At 38.3% G+C, this 23,392-nt stretch overlaps 1 protein-coding gene and 1 long non-coding RNA gene across 2 annotated transcripts in view; both read left to right on the forward strand.

Annotated features, from left to right (window-relative positions):
- Positions 1-119, forward strand: part of LOC116581856 — a 77,730-nt gene extending 77,611 nt beyond the window's left edge. The window contains 1 exon segment of the mRNA XM_032329149.1: positions 73-119. The gene's annotated coding sequence lies outside the window, so the exon portion shown is untranslated.
- Positions 120-2,121: 2,002 nt separating this feature from the next.
- The window catches only part of LOC116581721, a 136,427-nt gene continuing 115,156 nt past the window's right edge, over positions 2,122-23,392 (forward strand). Inside the window, exons 1-2 of the long non-coding RNA XR_004282188.1 lie at positions 2,122-2,299; positions 2,858-2,977. This is a non-coding gene — a long non-coding RNA (uncharacterized LOC116581721). The remainder of the gene's footprint in view (positions 2,300-2,857; positions 2,978-23,392) is intronic.

Below are 23,392 nucleotides of genomic sequence, written 5' to 3' on the forward strand. Positions count from 1 at the left end.
TTCTGTTTTTCCTGGATGGGATTGGTTAGTTCTGCTAATATCGTCTATTCATTTTGTCTTTTAAAACTACAGGTATTCCCTATGCAGCCATGAAAAGAAATGAAATCTTGCCATTTGCGACAACGTGGACGGAACTAGAGGGTATTATACTGAGTGAAATAAGTCAAACAGAGAAAGAAAATTATCATATAATCTCCCTGATATGAGGAGGTTGAGAAGCAAAGTGGGGGACCTGGGGGGTAGGAAAGGAAAAAAATGAAACAAGATGGGATCAGGAGGGAGACAAACCATAAGAGACTCTTAATCTCACAAAACAAACTGAGGGTTGCCAGGGGGAGTGGGGTAGGGAGAGGGTGGTTGGGTTATGGACATTGGGGAGGGTATATGCTATGGTGAGTGCTGTGAAGTGTGTAAACCTGGCATTTCACATACCTGTACCCTTGGGGATAATAATACATTATAGGTTAATAAAAAATGAAAAATTAGAAAAAAATACTATAGGTATTCCTGAAATTGACATCTGTTTTCTTTGTCAAGTCTAGAGAAGTTCCCAGAAGTGTCCTGCTAGCCTTCCAGAAACATGAATTGATGCCCTTTCAGCGAGTCAGTATGTTTAAGTAGGTTTAGCGTATGTGTTAAAAAAAAAAATAGGTACATTAGACATTAAACATACTTAATGCCTAGAATATAGGAGCCTCGAAATTACCTCAAGCCAGGCAGTATTTTTCTCTTTTTACAAATGTGTTTGCTCCTTTTGCTTTTTTTTAGAATGGAGTCCGCAATTGGCTGAAGAAAAGCTATGTAAATTCACAGTCTCAGTGAGCAGTATTGTTCCAAAATTGAAAGGAATAGTCTCTGAGGAGGCAAACTAAATATTGTGTGAAGAATTTATCTCTAGGGCAAATATTTCCCATTTTCAGTTTCTTACAACTCAGCTCTCTCCAAGGAAGTTCCTTAATACTTTCATTTATAATCCGAATGATGTTTCTGACAGCATATCTGCCTTCTCTGACCTGCAGCTCGCCCCTGCCTCCGCTTACATAGGGTCATAGGAGACAGCACGAGCAGACGAAAAGATTCCCTGGAATGTTGGACATGTTATTATTCACTTTCCTGCACTGTTGAACAAGGGGGAAAACATGATTTCTTGCTTAAGTATGTAGTGTTCTCTTATCATTAATTTTTGAGCCTTCTTTGGGGTGCTCATGGTGTTGCTGCATGGTGAGTTTTAATGCCGCGGCTTTTGTGTATGATCATGGTCCCAGGACAATGTATATTTCAATCCCATCAACACCTGAGAGTTGTACAGTTGCGTTAGAGTTTACCCAAGCAGTGTCATGAGTGGTTTTGACATGAATTACAGCCCCAGAAAGCAGGAAAGGAAGCTATTATTACCCCATTTTAGAGCTGATAGAAGAGAGCAGGTGAGAACCTTCATCCCGGGGTGGAACCGGAATTCAAAACTAAGCTTTCATTTCAGGGCTAGGATGCTTTCCACTACCCAATACTCTCGGCTCTGATGACATACAGCTTCCTTGTTAAAAACCAAAAAACATTAAATCATAGACTGCAAGACAACTAATTTTTATAGCCAAAGGGTCTCAATGTGTAAACTCAATATTTTTTTTAGTTAATTTTCCTGAAATTCTTACTCTGGGAAAAAGCCATGAGTATGCTGAAGGCAATGTGTGATTATTTCCAGTACCTCTTCAAAAGTGTCTTGGCCATCACTGTGCCTAGTTACAGTCCCCAAAAGCCAAATCTGACAAAATTCACACAAGGCTACATGAAAAAGAATGCCTTTGTGCCTATATATTAAAAAGCTGTATTTAGATGCCTAAAAATATTAAATCTGTATTCCAAAATCAGAATACTTATTTATTCATTAAATCTGCCTCTGGTGTACTCAGTAAGTCTTACTTGGTACCCTCCATATTTCTGTGTGGAAGTTTCTGGGGTATGTGAAGTATAAATATACTTTCAGGGAATGTAGGGTTATACATCGCTGCCTCCTGATATCATAACAGAGGTACAGCATCATCTCTCTAGCATGGCCAGAATACAAACTTAAAAACTGTATTCAGTGGTGATTATAGGTTATACATAGTTATAAAGGCATAAGTTAGTTATTTTAAATTTCACCTGAGCTTTTTTTAAAAATTCCATTCTTTTTCTGAATACAAGAATTATGATTTGCCTTTCCTATGAATTAATGAAACCAAATGCAGTAAAATTTACTTCTAAGACTTCTCAAGAGCCACAGACTGATGTGTTTTGTCCTACCCCAATGACTGATTTGGTGAGTGAAAGAAGAAATATGTGAAAACATTTCTTCTAGTTTAGATTGCCAGAACGGGAAGCAAAATAGAGAATGTATAGTATTATGGTGGTCCAAGCAAAAACCAAATCCATTCTTCCTCATGCTCTACCTCAAAAATCCAAGAAAGCAACACTTACTTTTCAAACCAGAGGAGTGCTGACTAGGAATTCTCAGGCAAGAAATAATACATGAAAGGAGGCCCATTAAAAAGAAAACAAAGGTGATAAAAATTAAATGAGAATTACATTCTCATTAATGATTGTGGAATTTTGAGAGATTTTTTAAAAATTTGATTATATGGATTTGTCCTTTCTCCTATACCTTACAATATTAAAATATAAAGCAACAAGATAGCAGAGGTAAAAATAGATATCAATGAAAACCAAGAACAGCAAATAGAGAAAAACAACTGTTACATTTCTTGAGAGTTTTTATGAAGTAACAGCAAAAGAGCTTCTAAGCTTAAGAAATGTAACACTAACGAACAACAGTCTATCAAGCAACCGTATATGTAAAACCTCTTTTAAACCTCATCAGGGTGGAAAATAATAAAGAGGAGAAGTTCTAATATGGCCTCAAGATCCTGAATGGGAAGAACCTTGATCGGAATATGTCAGACTGGATATCGCTGACCAGGAAGAGCCCGTGTGAGCCCTGGTATGTGGATGTGGTTCATATAAATTTGCAGTAATTCGCTCGAGAGCCACAGATACTAATACATGTAATTTGGTAGTCATAGGCATTAGAACATTTGTGACAAAGAAGGTATCTATGTAAAAGATGGTGATCCAAATGATATCCAAATGTCTCCAGGTTCTAGTCTGTGAGAGAGAGCAGTCATATAAGTATTAGTTGAATGATTTGAGGTTTTCTTTTTGTTTTTAGGAATTTCGTGAGGTTTGGGTTATAAGAAGTTCTGTCCCATTGCCCAGGAGACAGAGGGCAACACAGACTTGGCGTGTAGAGTAGACACACCTTGTCCTGTATGTTGCCCTCTGTCGGGGTACTGACAACACCGACTCCATCTTTAGTCCTCCGTCTTATTAGTGCCCAGACAATGACCTCTCTCAGGGCTAAGTGCTCCAGGCCCACTGCAGAGTAATGTCTGCCCCGTCTAGAATGTGGGAAGGCTTTTCTGATGGTCCCTCTGGCCCACAGAAGGTGCCACATTAGCTAACTACCCTGTGGCCTCGCCACCATGCCCCTCGCTCTATAAAAGCTGTGAATTAAGGTCCCATCTTTGTGGAGAATAGCTGCTTCGCACCTGGGTCATCTGTCCGCTGGATTCCCCTTTCAGTAAGTTACCCTGAATAAAACTCTGTAAATTGTACAGAGTGGTCGGCACTGGTTTTCCATCCCAGAGTGCCTTCTCCATCTGGAGGATACCTTCCTGACCCTCCTCACCTTCTGACACCATCTGGTCTTCTCCCCACCATCTTGCCCTATTTCCTCTGGGATGGGGCACAAAGCTGCAGATGTCCCTTTCCCCGGGCCTCCAGGGCACTGAATTTCTTGTTAGGTCTGGTTCCTCCAAACTATGTTGCTCATCCACAGACTTTTTGGACAGAACATCTAAGTGTCAGGGGAAATGTTTCACAAGAGCCAAAATATCGCAAAGGTAGTGCTAACTTGCTGACTTCCAGAGGACTTAATATTTCTTTCTTTTTTTTTTTTTTTAATCTGTAAACCTCCCTGTCCTGAATCACATTACCCGACCATAGCAGTAGCTGGATATCGGTGGAACTGAGTGAAGGATGCTGGAAAGATTGATGGTCCCTTCTTTTGCCTTTTATCGCTTCATTGATTTTAAATCAAATTGTGTAGTGACCCAGACTGTGAGATGTATGTCTGAGTTTGGGGGCAAGTGGGATGAATGGGCTCAGAATTTAATGAGAGGAGACTGAGGTGCCCAGGTGAAATGATGAGCAAATTGGGCCAATCGGTGTGCCCATGAACTAGTTTCGGCTTCTGGTACAGGCACTCACTTCACCCTGCACACCCACTCTTGCCTGTTTTACTCCCTCAGAACCCCCTGTGGGGCTCATGACCCAAAATTCAGAAACCTGCTCGGTAGTAGAAGCCAACGTATCCTGAGTAGTTACTGGATGTCAGTCCATATACCGCGCTCTTTCCATGTATTATCACATTTAATCCTCACCCCAGATTGTAGCCTTATTTGACATAATTTGACCTGAGCTGATAAAGAACAGCCTGAGTTCAATAGCACCTAACATGAGGGGCAGCAAACCCAGCTAGGTGGACTCCAGGGATTAAGCTCCTGACCACTACATGACCATACTTCTTTCACATTCTATGAAAATATCCAGGTTACTCTGAAATTGGGGTCCCCCATCCTCAAAGCTGTACTTTCATTGGTTGCTCTGTTTTGTAGGACTTTCCTATTATTACAAGACTCTCAGACTTATAATGTTCTTCAGACACAAGCCTTAAATATATTTCCACTAGTAACATTATCTCATGCCTTTGCACTAATAACAATGTATATTTCCATTTGCTTTCATTATCAGATGCAGCTGAGGATAGAACTAAGGATAAGTGTCTTTACAGTAAAATGAAACCACATCAAAATAACACAACTACAGAAGTCATTGTTATTTAATTTTCAAGAAGCAAAAATTCCCATGATTCTAAATGACATGATTCTAGGATTGGAAAAAGATAAGAGAGACCTAAGACCTGTAAACTTTAATTGATGAAACTGTTTTTATTCATGCTTATAGCATCATTACTCACCAAAGATTCTATGGCCAGGTGAAAGATCCTGAACTCTAGTGAGATTTTTTGCTCATTTACTTATGAACTCTCTACTGATGCCAGCAACATTGGACTCCCACTGTAGAGAAAAGGAAGCTGGCAAGATAGATACGTAGTACCACTGGAGAAGATGCTGGAACGAATCCAGTATATTTTTTAACAGCTTCTACCTCTATAACTGACGTCTTTCACCATTTCTGTTCATAGATTTGTCAAAGAAACTGCAACCAGAATTGATCAAACCTAATGAGTTTTAGTAATTCCTTTTGAATTAGGAGTAGAAAATGGTCTCAGGGGGCGCATGGGTGGCTCAATGGGTTAAAGCCTTGGCCTTTGGCTCAGGTCATGATCCCAGGGTCTTGGGATCGAGCCCTGCATGGGGCTCCCTGCTCAGCAGGGAGCCTGCTTCCCCACCTCCTTCTCTCTCTGCCTGCCTCTCTGCCTCCTTGTGATCTCTGTCTGTCAAATAAATAAATAAAATCTTAAAAAAAAAAAAAAGAAAGAAAAGAAAATGGTCTCAGAGACACGAATCTGGGAAAGCATTCCTGATCTTCAGATATAACAAAGCTGTGCCTTGGGATTTAATTCAGTTAAGAATTTTTCACGCAAAGTTGTCTCACTAGAGGTAAATACATTATCCAGTTGATCCCGTGGCCTCTAAATTCTGGTATTATGAAACATTGCTTGAGTGATCAGTATTGCCATTGTTCACTGACAAACCTCTATTAAATTCCCAACATTTAAGAATATGTATATCATTGGGGCACCTGTGTGGCTCAGTCAGTTAAGCAGCTGACTCTTGGTTTCAGCTCAGGTCATGATCTCAGGGTCCTGGGATTCAGGCCTGCGTAAGGTTCCATGCTCAGTGGGGAGTCTGTGTAAGATCCGCTGCCCCTCACCCTGATTATACACACATTCTTTCTCTCTCTCAAATAAATAGATAAATCTTAAAAAAAAAAAAAAAAGAATATATATACCATCACCATATATAAGCATTTCCAGTGATAGTACTGTATAGTAGTAACTCATGATATATATTTTAAAATTCTGACAAAGTTGAAATATAACTGTACAAAACAATTTTCAATACTGAAGAATCACATAAAATTGGAGAGTTCTTTAAGAAAATTTTCTAATTTTCATAAATCTTTGAATTTGCATTATTATTATGGAAATTAAAAATTGACCAAGTATTTTCCTTAGCTTGTGTCATAGTGCCTTGTGTAAATATCACCCTAAAAAATCCATATTCTATTTTTCTCATTTCAAAGACAAATATATTTTAATACAAAACTAGACTTAAATAATAATAATAGTTTTATGCTACAGTGCTAGCATATAAATATACTAGAAAGAATATCGATCAAAAACTAATGAATACAATTCCCATGGCAATAAAGTGTCAAGAAACTGGTATAGTTGATAAATGCTTATGAAAGGGGAGCTCTCTTTTTGTTTTTCTAAAGCCAGTACAAGATACAGTTTCTTCACAAAAGAATATGGTTTTCACCGAGGACTCAAAGAAAGTATTATTATTTTGTGTCTTATTTATCAAATGAGAATCAAAGATTCCAGAGTAGACACAAAACAAGTAAAAGTTTAAAATTAAGAAAAATCACAGGAAAAGGAGTTGGGGCAGTAGGAATTAATCAATTAACCAAGAACCTGGTAGCAACTCTGGACCTAATAGTGACCACTAGGGAGAAACTGGTTGTTGAAGAACTCCCATGGTAACCGTGAGGAAAAGCAATGATGCCATCTCTCCATTTGTGAAAGCAAAGAAAGGGATCTGGTCATCTGTGAGGCCTATCATTTGGGAATGTTGACCTAAAAAATATGAAGACAAAAATACCTTAATTTCTTGGCAAAAACTCTGAAATAAAAATTCAGTTAAACTCAAAAGCCCTCAAAAAGTTAATTTTAGCAGAAATTGAAAATAATCCTGAGGAGAAATATGCATTTAAAATAAGCTATGATCCCCAAAAAGCTGATGACCTCAGATTTTTAGTAAATATGGGAAAATGTTAAAGTCAAAAGCAACAATAATGAAATAACTAGAAAAAAGGTAAACTATTGGTGACAATTTCTGTTTGGTGGTGTTGTGTGTGAGAGTTGGCTGAGTTTACCTGATTGAATCTATGCTTCTTAGACCCTCCTTAAAGGGTCTAAGAAGACCCTTGTGCTGGCAATGGGACTCTTACTCATGCAGACAAGAGGAAAGAAATGAACAATAATGTGGGCTTTAGCAATGCAGGTTCTAGTTAATTCCATTTTATCAGAAAGCTGGGGAAGAAGTTTGGGAGAGGTGTGTACAGTGAAGATGAAGAGTTTCATTTTCACCTTGAAGGTCTGGGCAGTGTAGAGCTCATCAAAAGATGAGCTCTTTTTTGTTCCTATAATTAATGCCTGATAAATTACAATGGATAGATAAAACTAGATAAAAGAGAGTTCACTGAGCCTAGGCATTCAGAAACATCTCAAGTGCTCTAAATCTATTCTATCTACTGCAGATACGGCAAGGATATCCATAAACAAGTTCTTCCATATCTCTATTGCCTCTCCCTGTCCTCCCAACTTGCATTATTATATGGGAAGGAACTTCAGGTCTAGGAAGTGATAGAGCTCATTTTCCTGACACCTTTGGATAACAAGCTCAAATTACTTGCCAATGTGGCAGCTTGCTACCATCGTTTCTTTTCCTCTCCTTGCTGCCACAAAGGAAGTTCAAAACCACCTAGAGGGATGTGAAGAAGTAGCCAGGGTCACAGGGAGCTTATAAGTGAGATCATGGAAATACCGTCAGTTATTTTTGAGAAATCTTGGCAAATAAGAGAGGTACTTGGAGGCTGCTCATTAGCAAAGTTCAGTCCAATTGCATAAACTGAGGAGAAAAAAGTAGACTTTCACAAGCATAAGACCTCACTAATGGCAACTGTTCAAAGTCTAGAAGGGAATATGAAAAGTAAGGTGGATTGGAAGAATCTGGAAGAGAAAGCACAGTAATGAAAGAACAATCTGTGTCTTACTCAGCCCATTTCTTTGTTTTACTAATCTGGTGAATAAAGGAACTGTGGTAAGTGGGTATCTTCAGCAAGGTTTTGATAAGGTTTCTCATTATTTTTTTAGAATCAGTTATCACATAGTTTCACTTACTTGTGGAGCATAAGGAATAACACGGAGGACATTGGGAGAAGAATGGAGAAGTGAGTTGGGGGAAATCGGAGGGCGAGACAAACCGTAAGAGACTGTGGACTCTGAGAGACAAACTGAGGGTTTTGGAGGGGAGAAGGGTGGAGGGTTGGGTGAGCCTGGTGGTGGGTATTAAGGAGGGCACATATTGCATGGAGCACTAGGTGTGTTGCATGAACAATGAATTTTGGAACACTAAAAAAAAATTATATTAAATTAAAAAAAAAAAGAAACAAGAAACAAGGCAGATTAATACACCTTTGTCCAAAACCGTTTAGAAGTACATTAAGTAACTCCATTCAGTGGATTTTCATCTTCAGTGTGATATCACATTGTATGGAGATAACTCTCCATTCTCAGCCATCAGATAAAGACATTTAGACTAGGTTCATCAATTCAAGATGGGCCACGGAGGACAGTAAATACATTAGAAGATCAAGATCTGAAAATATCTTTAGAATTTACACTCATAAGTTAAATCCAATAAGATGAACTTTACACAAGAGTACAAAAAAATGTTATCCAAAAAAAAAAAAAAAATCATCACATTACTTAGATGAATAAGACATGATTTAGCATTAGCGCATGGGAGTAATAGTCAAATAATTTAAGTTCAGAGTAAGAATTATACAAATTATCAGGGCTATTTTTAACTAAATATAACTTTAGAAACCTTAGAGAGCAGTAATGTTTAAAACACATCTCTCTTTGTTGTACCTGAAGAGACATGCTTAGATGGCAACAGATGAGAAAGTGTCCAAAGGAGAACCACCAAATAATAAAGTTAAAAAATTATGGGAGACAAAAATATATTTGAATTTGGATTTTTTTTTTATCCCAGACGAGACTCAGGAAGACATCCAATTCATTTCCAGACAGTCAAAGAACTATGACGTGGAACAAGATTTAACGTTTTTGCCAAAAATGATAACAGAGATCAGTAGGTGGAAACAACAGAGTAGATTTTACATCACATAAGGGAAATGATCCCAATAGAGAGGTCAAAAAAGAAAAGTGATTCCTCAGAGAAGTAAAGTTCTCTTTCACCAAAAGTGTTCAATCATGGTCTAGGTAACAATGTGGCAAGGATGTTGTCAAAAGGATTCAATTCTGCAAAGGGAAAATGGTCAAATCTGACTCATTGTTGGAGTCATCACAGGACATTAAAAAAAAAAAAAAGAGTTGTATAGTTTGAGAATTTCCAGAGGTAAGGGAGTTCACATTTTTAAAAAACATCCTAGGTGACACAGATGATGATTCAGGTTTGACAAACACTAGATGTCCCTAAGATCTTTTCCCAGTCTGAGAGTCTATGATCAAGGCAATCAAATTAGTTGGCTGCCATTGAAGCCTGTGGTAAAACAAAACAGAACAAAAACAATGGAACCATTAATAAGAATGACAATGGGGACATAAATGCTATCTTACAACCTGGTTTTCTTACATAGGTTTATATAGTACACAGTATGTTTTGGGAAAACTTTTTCAAGTTTGGTTAGTGATAGTTTGTCATGTTTCTGTTTCTTGCTAGATATACTCGTACATGTGAGTATGCATAGGTATTTGTGACAATGATGTGGGTTTTGAAAACAATAAAGACTTGAATAAAATGTACCGACAGCTTAAAATAAACCAGTTTTAAAATAAAGATTTCAAAGGGAGCCTGGGTGGCTCAGTGGTTAAGCCTCTGCCTTCCACTCAGGTCATGATCCCAGAGTCCTGGGATCGAGCCCCCACACTAGGCTCTCTGCTTGGTGGGGAGCCTGCTTCCTCCTTTCTCTCTGCCTGACTATCTGCCTACTTGTGATCTCTGTTTGTCAAATAAATAGATAAAATCTTTTAAAAAATAAATAAATAAAGATTTCAGGATGTATATTTGTTAGGGAACATCATTGAGAAGACATGACCTCCAGGTGACCTGTGAGCTGAACCTCGGCAGTCTGACACTCCTCACCCCTCTCAGTCTTTGGATTGTGGGTCAGCTTGGTTTTCCCACTCCCAGAGGCTGCTCCAAGGATACAGCCTTGGGAAAGTGTATGGTATTGAGGACACCTGCACAGGATGGATACATGACTAAACCCAGTTAAGACCTCATTATAAACATTGGTGGGTGGGTGCAGAATACATTCATCTTGCTATCACCCAAGATAAGCCTCTTACATAAGTTCCTTTTGCTTATTGAAACTGTCACCTACCAACCTGGGGTGGCTGGCCTCTTTCTTCAGTTCTTCCCTGCTCCCCACATGAGGGGGCTTGTTTCAGATTGCACCAAGAAGCTCCTGAGAGGGTTGCAAACCAACAATACTCAAAAATGTGAACTTGGATATCGACGTTTTGTCTGTACAGGATCTATAAAGAACTTCTCAAACTCAACACTCATAAAACAGATAATCATATCAAAAAATGGGCAGAAGATATGAACAGACACTTCTCCAATGAAGACATACAAATGGCTATCAGACACATGAAAAAATGTTCATCATCACTAGCCATTAGGGAGATTCAAATTAAAACCACATTGAGATACCACCTTACACCAGTTAGAATGGCCAAAATTAGTAAGACAGGAAACAATGTGTCTTGGAGAGGATGTGGAGAAAGGGGAACCCTCTTACACTATTGGTGGGAATCAAGTTTGGTGCAGCCACTTTGGAGAACAGTGTGGAGATTCCTCAAGAAATTAAAAATAGAGCTTCCCTATGACCCTGCAATTGCACTACTGGCTATTTACCCCAAAGATACAGATGGAGTGAAAAGAAGGGCCATCTGTACCCCAATGTTTATAGCAGCAATGGCCACGATCGCCAAACTGTGGAAAGAACCAAGATGCCCTTCAACGGACAAATGGATAAGGAAGATGTGGTCCATATACACTATGGAGTTTACACCTCCATCAGAAAGGATGAATACCCAACTTTTGTAGCAACATGGACAGGACTGGAAGAGATTATGCTGAGTGAAATAAGTCAAGCAGAGAGAGTCAATTATCATCTTGTTTCACTTATTTGTGGAGCATAACAAATAACATGGAGGACATGGGGAGATGGAGAGGAGAAGGGAGTTGAGGGAAATTGGAAGGGGAGATGAACCATGAGAGACCATGGACTCTGAAAAACAACCTGAGGGTTTTGAAGGGGTGGGGGGTGGGAGGTTGGGGGAACCAGGTGGTGGGTATTAAGGAGGGCACGTATTGCATGGAGCACTGGGTGTGGTGCAAAAACAATGAATACTGTTACGCTGAAAAGAGATTTAAAAAAAAAAAGAAAAGAAAATGTGAACTTGGGTTTTTAAGTCTTAGTGGTTGCTATTCCTTACGTTATGTGAACATTTTTATCACAGAACAACTTTTATATCAACTAATCACTAACATTTGAAGAATGAGGAAGGAAAGAAGCTAATGATCTTTATTAAGTACCTACAGTATGACAGGAACTTTATAAACAATCCCATTTAATATTGGAAACAAGTCTCTATACCAGATAACTTCCTCATTTTACAAATGAAGAAACAGAGGCCCTGTCAGACTCCAGGACTTGGTTTCAAATTCAATCACAATGTTATAAACTCCCATGAATTACATTTTATCTGTTGCAGTGAGATTCCACATGTGGGTGGCCTGTTCTCATCCATTGTAGATAGTTGGTTAATTCCAATCACATGTAATCGTGCTGTTAACTTTATATAAAACGTGAACTTGGACAGCTATTACAGTCTTGTGTGTGAATTTTCTTATCCTAAAATATGGATGATAATAAATATATTCATTCATATAGACTTAATTGTTGCAACCTTATGAAGTATGTAAATTTATCATCTTCATTGGAGGATAAGGGAACTCACACACAAGAGTCAACAGCTGCCCAAATTCATTCTGCTCATGGAGCACGGACAGACTTTGATTCTGAATATCTGACTCAAGAAATTTCTCTGAGCACCATCTGATATGCTGCCTCCCTAACGCTGAAGGTTGACATAAGTAATACAAATAAGTAAAACTATTCATGAAACGCAGCAGTTTTTTTAAAAGACCACTCTGAGGAGATGATTAAGTTTAATTCAGTATATTCTTTCCTCTGTGTCACCCACACATACACTGATTTTTAATGACAAGCTGGTAACACATTTGTTATTAAAAATGTGAAATTCTTGTTGATGCTACTTGAATCTTCTTAGTTCCTACCTTTGTGTACATCCTTTTTATTCTCATTCTTCTGCTTGGACATTTTTAGTCTAAATAAGTAGAAATGACAACCAAAAAGCCGTGATAGAGATGAAGCTTGAGAAGAGATATTACGAGGTTATTGGGCCCCAGAACAGGACAATTTGCACTAAGCCCAGTCAGGGCTGATGATATGAATGTGGCTGTGAAGCCAGGATGGTCAGGATGGTCAGCGAGTAGAAACTTATTCAAGACTTAAGACCACTGGATCAAGTAAGTTATTCTGAGGCTTTATCCCTAACAGAAATCCCTGTCTACTCTGTTAATATTACCAGGCTAGAAGTTTGCGGCGTCATCTAAGTCAGTCGACTAGAACAGGCTTGCCATCCGTGTCATCTATCCTATACATACCGCTTCTAATGTCCAAATGCACATAAAATGAAGAAAAGCATCTCTACTTGCCAAAACTGAGAATCACAAGTTTACCTGAAGTACGTTTTGTTTTGTTCCTCCTCAGTGAAGTAGGGATGCCAATGAACAAATTAAAAATGGTTGCAACTGAAATCATTTTTGTTTTTTTGGTTTTTGTTTTCCTCCAAGAGTACAGAAGGGGACAGTGTTTTACTGGGCTTACTGCCATTACTTAGTGTGCAAGTGGTCTCCTGAATGGGGAGCAGGACCACACCCCCTTCCCAGCTTGCTGACAGTGAGGAGGCCTCTGCTCTCAGGCTGGCAGCAGAGCGATGGCCAGCCAAGCAGCAGGCAGCAGTGGCTGCTGGGGGAAGCTTGTCCTCGAGCACTGAGCTGACCCTCAGCACAACTTCCCCCTCACTGGACTTCATCTGGTGTCTTTTTAATAGAGACTTCATGAGCCCAAAGGGACGGTTCATTCAGCAGGAGGTATAACGCGGGAGGCTTCCTGATTGATTATCTCCCTGTAAAAATGCAATAGAAGACTGGATGAGGAGTCCAGCTCTCATCTCAAAAGAAAATTTAAACAGAAACCAACACAGTGGTTTTGACCAAATCGGCCAAACTCACTAATGCAATGAAAAAAAGAATCTGAAGGAGTCCACAGATTATCCAGCATAAAAATTTTGAGAAGAGATTTAAACACCCACAAACTATAACTGATGAACTCAAAGAGGTAACTTTTCAGTTCGTTTTGCCAGGGACATGTAAATGTGCGTTAATAGCAAAGAAACAAAACCACCTCCCCAAAAATAATTTTAAAAATCCCAGTGAAAGTACACAACACTGTTTATGAAGACTTATCTTCAAAAAATTGAAATGGAGTCTGAGCACTGGGTATCTACATCTCCCTGCAGTTTACAGGAAATGCAGATGGCAGAGGGACATGTTAAATGGCAGCAAAGAGATGAAGCAGCAAAATCCAGATTGTAAGACATATTGAACCCAGTTTTTTCATCTCATAAGTTGAAGGCAGGAGAAGTGAAACGATGAAAGATCCCCTAAAACCGAAATCCCAATCTATTTCAATGTATGACACTTACTTGAACAACCTGTTAAAAAAGAAAAAAAAAAATCTAAGGAGACATTCAGGTTGAGTGAGTGTTGATTGGATATTTGATGGTACTGAGGAATTATTATTAATGTTTTAATGTTTTAGAATGATAATGGTTTTCATGGCTGTCCTGCCTTCTCTCTGACATTGGATTTTTCATTTTACAGGTTTCCATTTGGTTTTTTGATCTTTGCTGAAACCTGTTCACATGTGTTGTTTATTTTCTCCTTTTAACACATTTATTATTTTGAAATACCGTCTCTGATCATTGCAACACCTGGGCCATCGTAGGTCTGGTCTTACAGATCCTCTCTTGATGATGAGTCTTTTCTTATCACTTCTTCATGGTGTCTCGTAACCTTTTTTTTTTAAAAGATTTTCTTTGAGAAAGAGAGAGAGTGGACGGGGCACAAGTAGGGGGTGCAGCGGAGGAAGAGGGAGAAAGAATCTGGGTAGGGAGCCTAATGCGGGGCTCCATCCCAGGACCCCAGGATCAGGACCTGAGTCCAAGGCAGCCGCCTAACCAGCTGAGCCACCCAGGTGCCCCTCTCATAACCTTTTATTGAATACCAGGCGTGGTGCATAAAATCGCAGTAAAAACGGAAATAAAAGCATTAACCATCTTTAGTTACGCAGTCCGTGTGCGCAAAGGCTCGCTGAATCAGTCTCACCTGTGGCTGACCTGGGTCCGGGGTTGCTGCTGCGGAGATCCAGGTCACCACGGATTTCAGATATTTGGTGGGCGGGACTTGAACTCTGATGATCTGGGGAGGGGTCTCAGTTCTCTTGCCCCGCCCCCAGCTCCCCGCAGACCCCGGATGTAGATAGAGGGAGGGTCTCCTTCCGCCCGTAGCTTTCCTGTTAGGAGGCTGAGCTCGGTTGGAGGTCCACGGCCTGAAGGAATTCTCTCAGCTCCGGCTCTTTCCTCAGCTTTCCTCCGGCCCACAGCGGTGCAAGGGGCCCCTCTCAGCCAGCGCCCCTGCTCCCCCGCGCCTCGTGGGCAACCCTCACTGCGCTTCAGCTGCTTTCTCTCCGTTCTGCCCCGCGTCCGGTCGTGCCGTGCTCACCCCTTGATACGGAACCAAGGCGAAGAGTTCACAGGTGAGCCTGAGTCGTCTTGGCTGGGGCTCCCAGGGATTCTAAACTATCAAACCAATCTTGCTCAGCCTTTAAAATATTCGTTTGGGGTGCCTGGGTGGCTCCCTGGGTTAGGTGTCTCCCTCTTGATTTACAGTGAGGTCCTGAGTTCAGGGTTGGTAGATCGAGCCCTGAGCTGCCTCAGCTCCATGGTGGGCGTGGATCCTGCTTAAGAGTCTCTCACCCCCTTCCCCTTTCCCTCTTCCTTGACCCCTCCCCCCTCAAAAAAAATTTTTTTTTTTTTTCATGAAGTCATCCTCTGATTTCTTTTCACCCAATCTATGGTGAGTTGTTTTTTGGTTTTTGTTTTGTTTTGTTTTCCTCCCACCGCTCTACCAAATTTGAAAGCAGGCTTGGATCTCTGTGCCCCAAAAGGGACCATTTTAGATTTTAATGTCATTTCACTATTTTCTAGATTTTATTTTATTTTGTTTACTTTGCATGCTTGGAGATTATATGTAATATATATAATTTTTTTTAAGTGGCTAGGTAGATTACCTAATTGGCTTTTCATGTTAAAATGAGAGCCACACTGTACTACGACTTTCTGTATCTCCAGTGCAAGTGGAAGTTCCCTGGTTGGATTTTCATTCGTTAGAGATTTATAGTGAAATAAATGTTGATGAAATGACAAGATGTCTGGGAATTGCTTCAAATGGCCTAGTGAGGGAGGATGGGTGGGTTGTAGATGAAATGGATATGACCACTCTTGGTACCATTGTTGACGTGGGTGTTAGGTCAATGGATATTTAATGATATTCTCTCTACTTTTGAGTATGTTTTAATAGGGTTTCCATCATAAAAAGACTGTTAAAATGGATACTGGAAAATGTTAATGCCTTGCTACCAGTGGGTCAGAAAATTACTTCCAAGTTTGCAGGGGTATATACAAAAAGAAAACTAGTCAATTACAGAATTCAAAATGCCAGTATAGAAAAGAAGGGGGTCAAGAGCTAATTTTGTTCTTTGTGTTAGGGCCAGATAGAAATCTCTCCAAGGGTTCTCATAAAAGGAACATTGAAAAAGTAGTAACAAAAAGTCTATAACAACCTCCTCTCAGCAGAAACAATGACGAATCTTTTTTTTAAATTAAGTTAAATTTAATTTTTTTTAGTGTTCCAAAATTCATTGTTAATGCACCACACCCAGTGCTGCATGCAGTATGTGCCCTCCATAGTACCCACTACCAGGCTCACCCGAACACCATGCCCCCTCCCCTCCAAAACCCTGTTTGTTTCTTAGAGTCCACAGTCTCTTATGGTTTGTCTCCTACTCCGATTTCCCCCAACTCACTTCTCCTCTCCATCTTCCAATGCCCTTCGTGTTATTCCTTATGCTCCACAAGTAAGTGAAACCATATGATAATTGGCTCTCTCTGCTTGACTTATTTCACTCAGTATAATCTCTTCCAGTCCTGAGCATCATGGTTCTTTCCACAGTTTGGCAACTGTGGCTATTGCTGCTATGAACACTGGGGTACAGGTTGCCCTTCTTTTCACTATGTCCGTATCTTTGGGGTAAATACCCAGTAGTGCAATTGCAGGGTCATAGGGTAGCTCTATTTTTAATTTCTTAAGGAATCTCCGTGCTGTTTTCCAAAGTGGCTTGCATCAACTTGCGTTCCCACCAATAGTGTAAGAGGGTTCCTCTTTCTCCACATCCTCTCCAACACTTGTTTCTTGTCCTGTTTTTGGCCATTCTAACTGGTGTAAGGTGGTATCTCAGTGTGGTTTTGATTTGAATCTCCCTGATGGCTAATGACGATGAACATTTTTTCATGTGTCTGTTAGCCATTTGTATGTCTTCATTGGAGAGGTGTCTGTTCATTGTCTTCCCTCCATCTTTGGACGTGATTATTTGTTTTGTGTGTGTTGAATTTGAGGAGTTCTTTACAGATCTTGGATATCAGCCCTTTGTACTGTCATTTGCAAATACCTTCTCCCATTGTGCAGGTTGCCTTTTTGTTTTGTTGACTGTTTTCTTTGCTGTGCAGAAGCTTTTGATCTTGATGAAGTTCCAAAAGTTCATTTTTGCTTTTGTTTCTTTGCTTTTGGAGACATATCTTGAAAGAAGTTGCTGTGGCCGATGATGAAGAGGTGACTGCCTGATCTCTAGGATTTTGATAGATTCCTGCCTCACGTTGAGGTCTTTTCTCCATTTTGAGTTGATCTTTGTATATGGTGTAAAAGAATGGTCGAGTTTCATTCTTCTACACATAGCTGTCCAATTTTCCCAGCACAATTTGTTGAAGAGACATTTTTCCACTGTATATTTTTTCCTGCTTTGTTGAAGATTATTTGACGGTAGAGTTGAGGGTGCATATCTGAGCTCTCTACTCTGTTCCACTGGTCTATGTGTCTATTTTTGTGCCAGTACCGTGCTGTCTTGGTGATCACAGCTTTGTAGTAAAGCTTGAAATCAGGCATTGTGATGCCCCCAGTTTTTTCTTTTTACAACATTTCCTTAGCAATTTGGGGTCTCTTCTGGTTCCATAAAAATTTTAGGATTGTTCCAGCTCTTTGAAAAATGCCAGTGGAATTTTGATTGGAATGGCATTGAAAGTATAGATTGCTCTAAGCAGTACAGACATTTTAACAATGTTTATTCTTCCTATCAAAGAGCATGGAATGGTCTTCCATCTTTTTGTGTCTTCTTCAATTTCTTTCATGAGTGTTCTGTAGTTACTTGAGTACAGATCCTTTACCCCTTTAGTTAGGTTTATTTCTAGATGTCTTATGGTTCTTGGTGCTGTAGTAAATGGAATCGATTCTCTAATTTCCCTTTCTATATTTTCATTGTTAGTGTATAAGAAAGCAACTGATTTCTGTATATTGATTTTGTGTCCTGCCACATTGCTGAATTGCTGTATGAGTTCTAGTAGTTTGGGGGTGGAGTCTTTTGAGTTTTCCATATAAAGTATTATGTCACCTATGAAGAGAGAGTTTGACGACTTTGCCAATTTGAATACCTTTTATTTCTTTTTGTTGTCTGATTGCAGTTGCTAAGACTTCTAGTACTATGTTGAATAACATTATCGAGAGTGGACATCCTTGTTGTGTTCCTGATCTCAAAGGGAAGGCTGTCAGCTTTTCCCTAATGAGGATGATATTTGCTGTGGGTTTTTCATAGATAGATTTTACGAAGCTAAGGAATGTTCCCTCTATCTCTGTACTTTGAATCATTTTAATCAGGAATGGATGCTGTATCTTGTCACATCCTTTTTCTGCATCAATTGAGAGGACCATGTGGTTCTTCTCCTCTTATTGATTTGTTCTATCACATTGATTTGCGAATGTTGAAACACCCTTACATCCCATGGGTAAATCCCACCTGGTCATGGTGGATAATCTTTTTAATGTACTGTTGGATCCTGTTAGCTAGAATCTTGTTGAGAATCTTGGCATCCATATTCATCAGGGATATTGGTCTGAAATTCTCCTTTTTTTGTGGAGTCTTCACCTGGTTTGTTGATCAGGGTAATGCTGACTTTATAAAAAAAAGAGTCTGGAAGTTTTCCTTCTGTTTCTATTTTTTGAAACAGCTTCAGGAGGATAGGTATTGTTTCTTCTTTGAATGTTTGGTAGAATTCCTCAGGGAATCTGTCGGGTCCTGGGCTCTTGTTTTTGGGGAGGTTTTTGATGACTGCTTCATTCATGTTACTAGATTTTGGTCTATTCAGTTTGTCAGTTTCTTCCTGATTCAGTTTTGGAAGTTTATAGGTTTCTAGGAATGCATCCATTTTGTCTAGGTTGCTTGTCTTATTGGCATATAACTGTTGATAATAATTTCTGATGATTGTTTCTATTTCCTTGGTGTTAGTCATGATCTCTCCCTTTTCATTCATAATTTTATTAATTTGGGTCATCTTTCTTTTCTTTTGGATTAGTTTGGCCAGGGGTTTATTGATCTTATTGATTCTTTCAAGAAACCAGCTTCTAGTTTCATTGTTTTTATCTCATTGATCTCTGCTCTAATCTTGATTATTTCTTTTCTTGTGTGGGGGGTTGGCTTAGTTTGTTGTTGATTCTCCAGTTCTTTAAGGTGTAAAAAGAGTTGGTGTATTCTGGATATTTCAGTTTTTTTGAGGGAGTCTTGGATGGCTATGTATTTCCCTCTTAGGACAGCCTTTGCCGTGTCATAGGTTTTGGACTGAAGTGTCTTCATTCTCATTGGTTTCCATGAATTAAGTTCTTCTTTGATTTTCTGGTTGATCCAAAGATTCTTAAGCAGGGTGGTCTTTAGCTTCCAAGTATTTGAATTCCTTCCAAACTTTTTCTTGTGGTTGAGTTCCAGTTTCAAAGCATTGTGGTCTAAGAATATGCAGGGAATAATCTCAATCTTTTGGTATCAGTTGAGCCCTGATTTGTGACCCAGTATGTGGTCTAATCTGGAGAAATGTCCATGTGCACTAAAGAAGAATGAGTATTCTGTTGTTTTAGGGTGGAGTGTTCTGTATATATCTATAAGGTCTGTCTGCTCCAATGTGTCATTCAGTGCTCTTGTTTCTTTATTGATTTTCTGCTTGGATGATCAGTCTGTTACTGAGAGTAGTGTGTTAAGGTCCCCTACTATTAATGTATTCATATCAGTGTGACTCTTTATCTTGATAAACAGTTTTCTTATGTACTTGGCTGCTCCCATATTGGGGGCATAAGTATTTCAAGAAAAGTATTTTCAAGAATATTTCAATACATAAGTATTTTCAAGAAAAACATGTCATGATCTTCCTGGTGGATAGACCCTTTAAGAATGATGTAGTGTCCTTATGTATCTCTGACTACATCTTTTAGAACTTTTACTGTAGCATCTTTCAATAAGGGCTGATCACATCGCACAGAAGTATGAGTCAGCAAAGACACTTGGTCACTTAACAATAGTGGATATCCAGTCAATAAAGATATGAATAGATGCTCAATTTTGTTAGTCACCAGGAAAATGCATATTAAAAATTAAATGAGATACCATCACACACACACACACACACACACACACACACACACCCCCTTACCTACCCCCAGAATTAATAAAAATGTAAAGAATGATGACAACAAATGCTGACAAGGATCTGGAATAAATAGAATTCCGTATACTATTGGTAGGATTATATGTTGGTACAAATGTTTTGCAGAATTACTTGGCAATATCTATAGAAGCTGTATATGTATGTGGTTTATAATCCAGCAATTCTATTCCTTGGTATGAATCTAAAAATTGCACAGGCCTGAAAGAGAATGATAAAAGAAAAAAAAAATTGTCACCGTATTATTTGTAAGCTAAAAACAGAAAGTAGCCAAGATGTCCCTGAGCAGTAGAATGGATTAAAATACTGTGTTATATCAATAGAACATTATAGAAGAAAGTTGTAGATGAATGAACTACCATTACACTCAACAAAATGAATGGCTCTCAATGCTGATAATGTTAAGAGTAGGAAAAGCCTACTGCAAAAGATTACCTATGACTCCATTTAAACTACAGTGTTTAGTGATAAATGTTTGGGAGATAAAACTGTAAGGAAATACAGGAAAAGTAAGCATTATGGCTACTTTTGTTGGGGAAGAAGGTCAGTAGTGATTGGAAGGAGGCACAAATTTCCTTGATACTGACAATATTCCAGTTCTTAACCTATAGTTGTAACACAGGTATTTTCTTTGTGAAAACCTACTGGGCCATGCATTTTTGATTTGTGAATTTTTCTGTGTGGGAGCTGTATTAAGAACACACAGAGATGATTAAAAGAAAACTGCATAGCTGAATGAGTCTTTATACCTTGATGGAGAATTTAGCAGAGGGAAATTGAGTGGGAATAATGAAGTGAAAATAATACAACCATTTATAAGAAAGTATATAATCAATTAGCTGAAAATTCAGTGAAAACAAACAAATCTCCTTTAGCATAGTAGACTATAATTGAGACTTGTTCTAGTATGAGTAAAGTAAATGCTATAGCTTATGCCAATGTTATATATATCGGTGTTATATATTAAAGGAATTAATATTACAATGAAAGTGGGCAATGAAAGAAAGGAACAACATGTTAACTTGGAGAATAGATTCTAAGTAGGCTTTTCTCTGTGTGGGTAACAATGAAAGGAAGATGAGGGAACATAGTAGTGAAATAGTATCTTTTTTTTTTTAAGATTTTATTTATTTATTTGATAGAGAGAGATCACAGGTAGGCACGGAGAGAGAGGAGGAAGCAGGCTCCCTGCGGAGCAGAGAGCCAGATGCGGGGCTCGATCCCAGGACCCTGGGATCATGACCTGAGCCAAAGGCAGAGGCTTTAACCCACTGAGCCACCCAGGTGCCCCTGAAATAGTATCTTAAAAAGGAGTATATATCCAGAAAAACTTTTCAAGAAATTCAGAAAAAAACTTTTCAAATTCAGAAAAACTTTTCAAGAAAAACATGTCAATCAAGAAATTAAATATTCATTTGCACCTGCTCTCTGCAGAGCACTGTGCTAAATGTTAATGGATGGAGTGATATACTACGCGTATATATGAGAGAAAGAGAGAACATTTAACCACCATAGAAACCAAAATATAATTATTGTGTTCCAAATAGAAAAGACATATGCTTTATTAAGACTCATCTGATGTAAGCTGAGTGAATTAGTAGAGGAAGTAAGATTTTTACCGGGCCTTTAAGAGAAACAGGAGAAAGGCAAAAGCATGAAGTCAGAAAAGAATAAAATGAACTTCAGTTTCACTAAAGGACTGGTTTTGCTAGAGTACATCTTAACCTAGGATATTGGAGAGAGGTAAGATTGGAATGGTCAATCAGGAACATACAGGAAAGGAATTTAATGTCTGCCAAGCTGTGGAAACTTCTTCTTACAGGAAGCCTTATGATTTTTGAATGGAAAAAAATTCTCTTTTTTCTTCCTTCAATATTCTGACACAGAATATTTTTTTCTTTTCTTTTCTCATATGATTCTTAAAAATTATATCTTTAATTATAGGTCTTTGGGTGTAAGTAACTTTCCTCTCTACCTTGATTATAAGCTCTCTGTAAGCCGAAATATTATTTTATATGCCATAGAATCCAGCGTGTCTGCCTGGTTTACTGTGAAATAATGAGACTGGTACCTTTGTGGTAGTTGACAAAGAATCTGAACACAAAGGAGCCAACCAGTAGGGAAGTTAATATTTTTTTTTCTGAATTTGAACTAGAGCAGTAGCCATTGGAGTAAAAATTAATTGGTAAATGAAAAAGGCATTGTGAACACACAGTCAGTCCTTGAATATATGCATCAAGAAATGATTCCAAAATGGATAGCTTGTGGAAAATTGTGATACCGCTACACCGTGATATCTTTGTCCTATCAAAGGTAGCATGCATTTAGATGTTATTATATTAGCATGGCACTTAGATGTTATTCAAATACATAGTCATGAATGAGTGTGTGAGCAAATGTTAATTTCAGTTTTCAGTATTCTCTTACTTCTGGCAGCTGATAAATTTTTAATTTATATAAATTTACATTATTTATATTTCTACTATTTATTTATTACTTATATTATTATAAGCCAAAGTTCAAAAACAGATATAAACATTTTTCTTCTGACATAAATAAAGCATGAACATTTCTTTTTTTCTTACTGAATTAAATTCACTATTCTAGTATGTATTAAGTGGTGTTTTATGTTAAATATATTGGTAAGCTTTATTATAATCCATATAATATATAGTTACGATATATTTTGATATATACTTAAATTTAAAGCCCATAAGATCTTAGGCACAAGAAAACCAAAATTGATACATAGCATGTGTTTTCTATGTAACATACCCAATAATCAATTAAATTTTAGTTTTTATCCATACTGCCAGAAATAACCAACCAAAATGTTGTGGGTGGAAATGGAATGATTAGGTTTGCAATAATTTAAAATCATACCATCCCTGTATTCCTCCTGTAAAGAGTTCAAAGAAGTACTTTATATCAATATCACTGATATTGAACATAGGGGAAAAAGAAAATACAGAAGATATGATTTAAAAGAAATGATTTAAGAACTGAACCCTGTTAATAAGTAGTATTTAGGTAATCATTTTATAGTTAATAGCTATATAACTGCATGTAAGTGTTAAAGAATGATCCTGACAAAGAAGATAAATAATGTAAACACAATAATTAATAATAAGGATCTTAAAACTCAGATTATTTAAATAACTATAGGGAGGTGGAAGAGGGATGAAAAGTGCTAAGATTGCTAAATTTCTCACCTGTTATGGGGAGAATTGATTTGTTTTGTTTTAACCTTAATATGGAAATAGGAAA

This window comes from Mustela erminea, chromosome 21 (genome assembly GCF_009829155.1).
Source record: "Mustela erminea isolate mMusErm1 chromosome 21, mMusErm1.Pri, whole genome shotgun sequence".
NCBI lineage: Eukaryota > Metazoa > Chordata > Mammalia > Carnivora > Mustelidae > Mustela > Mustela erminea.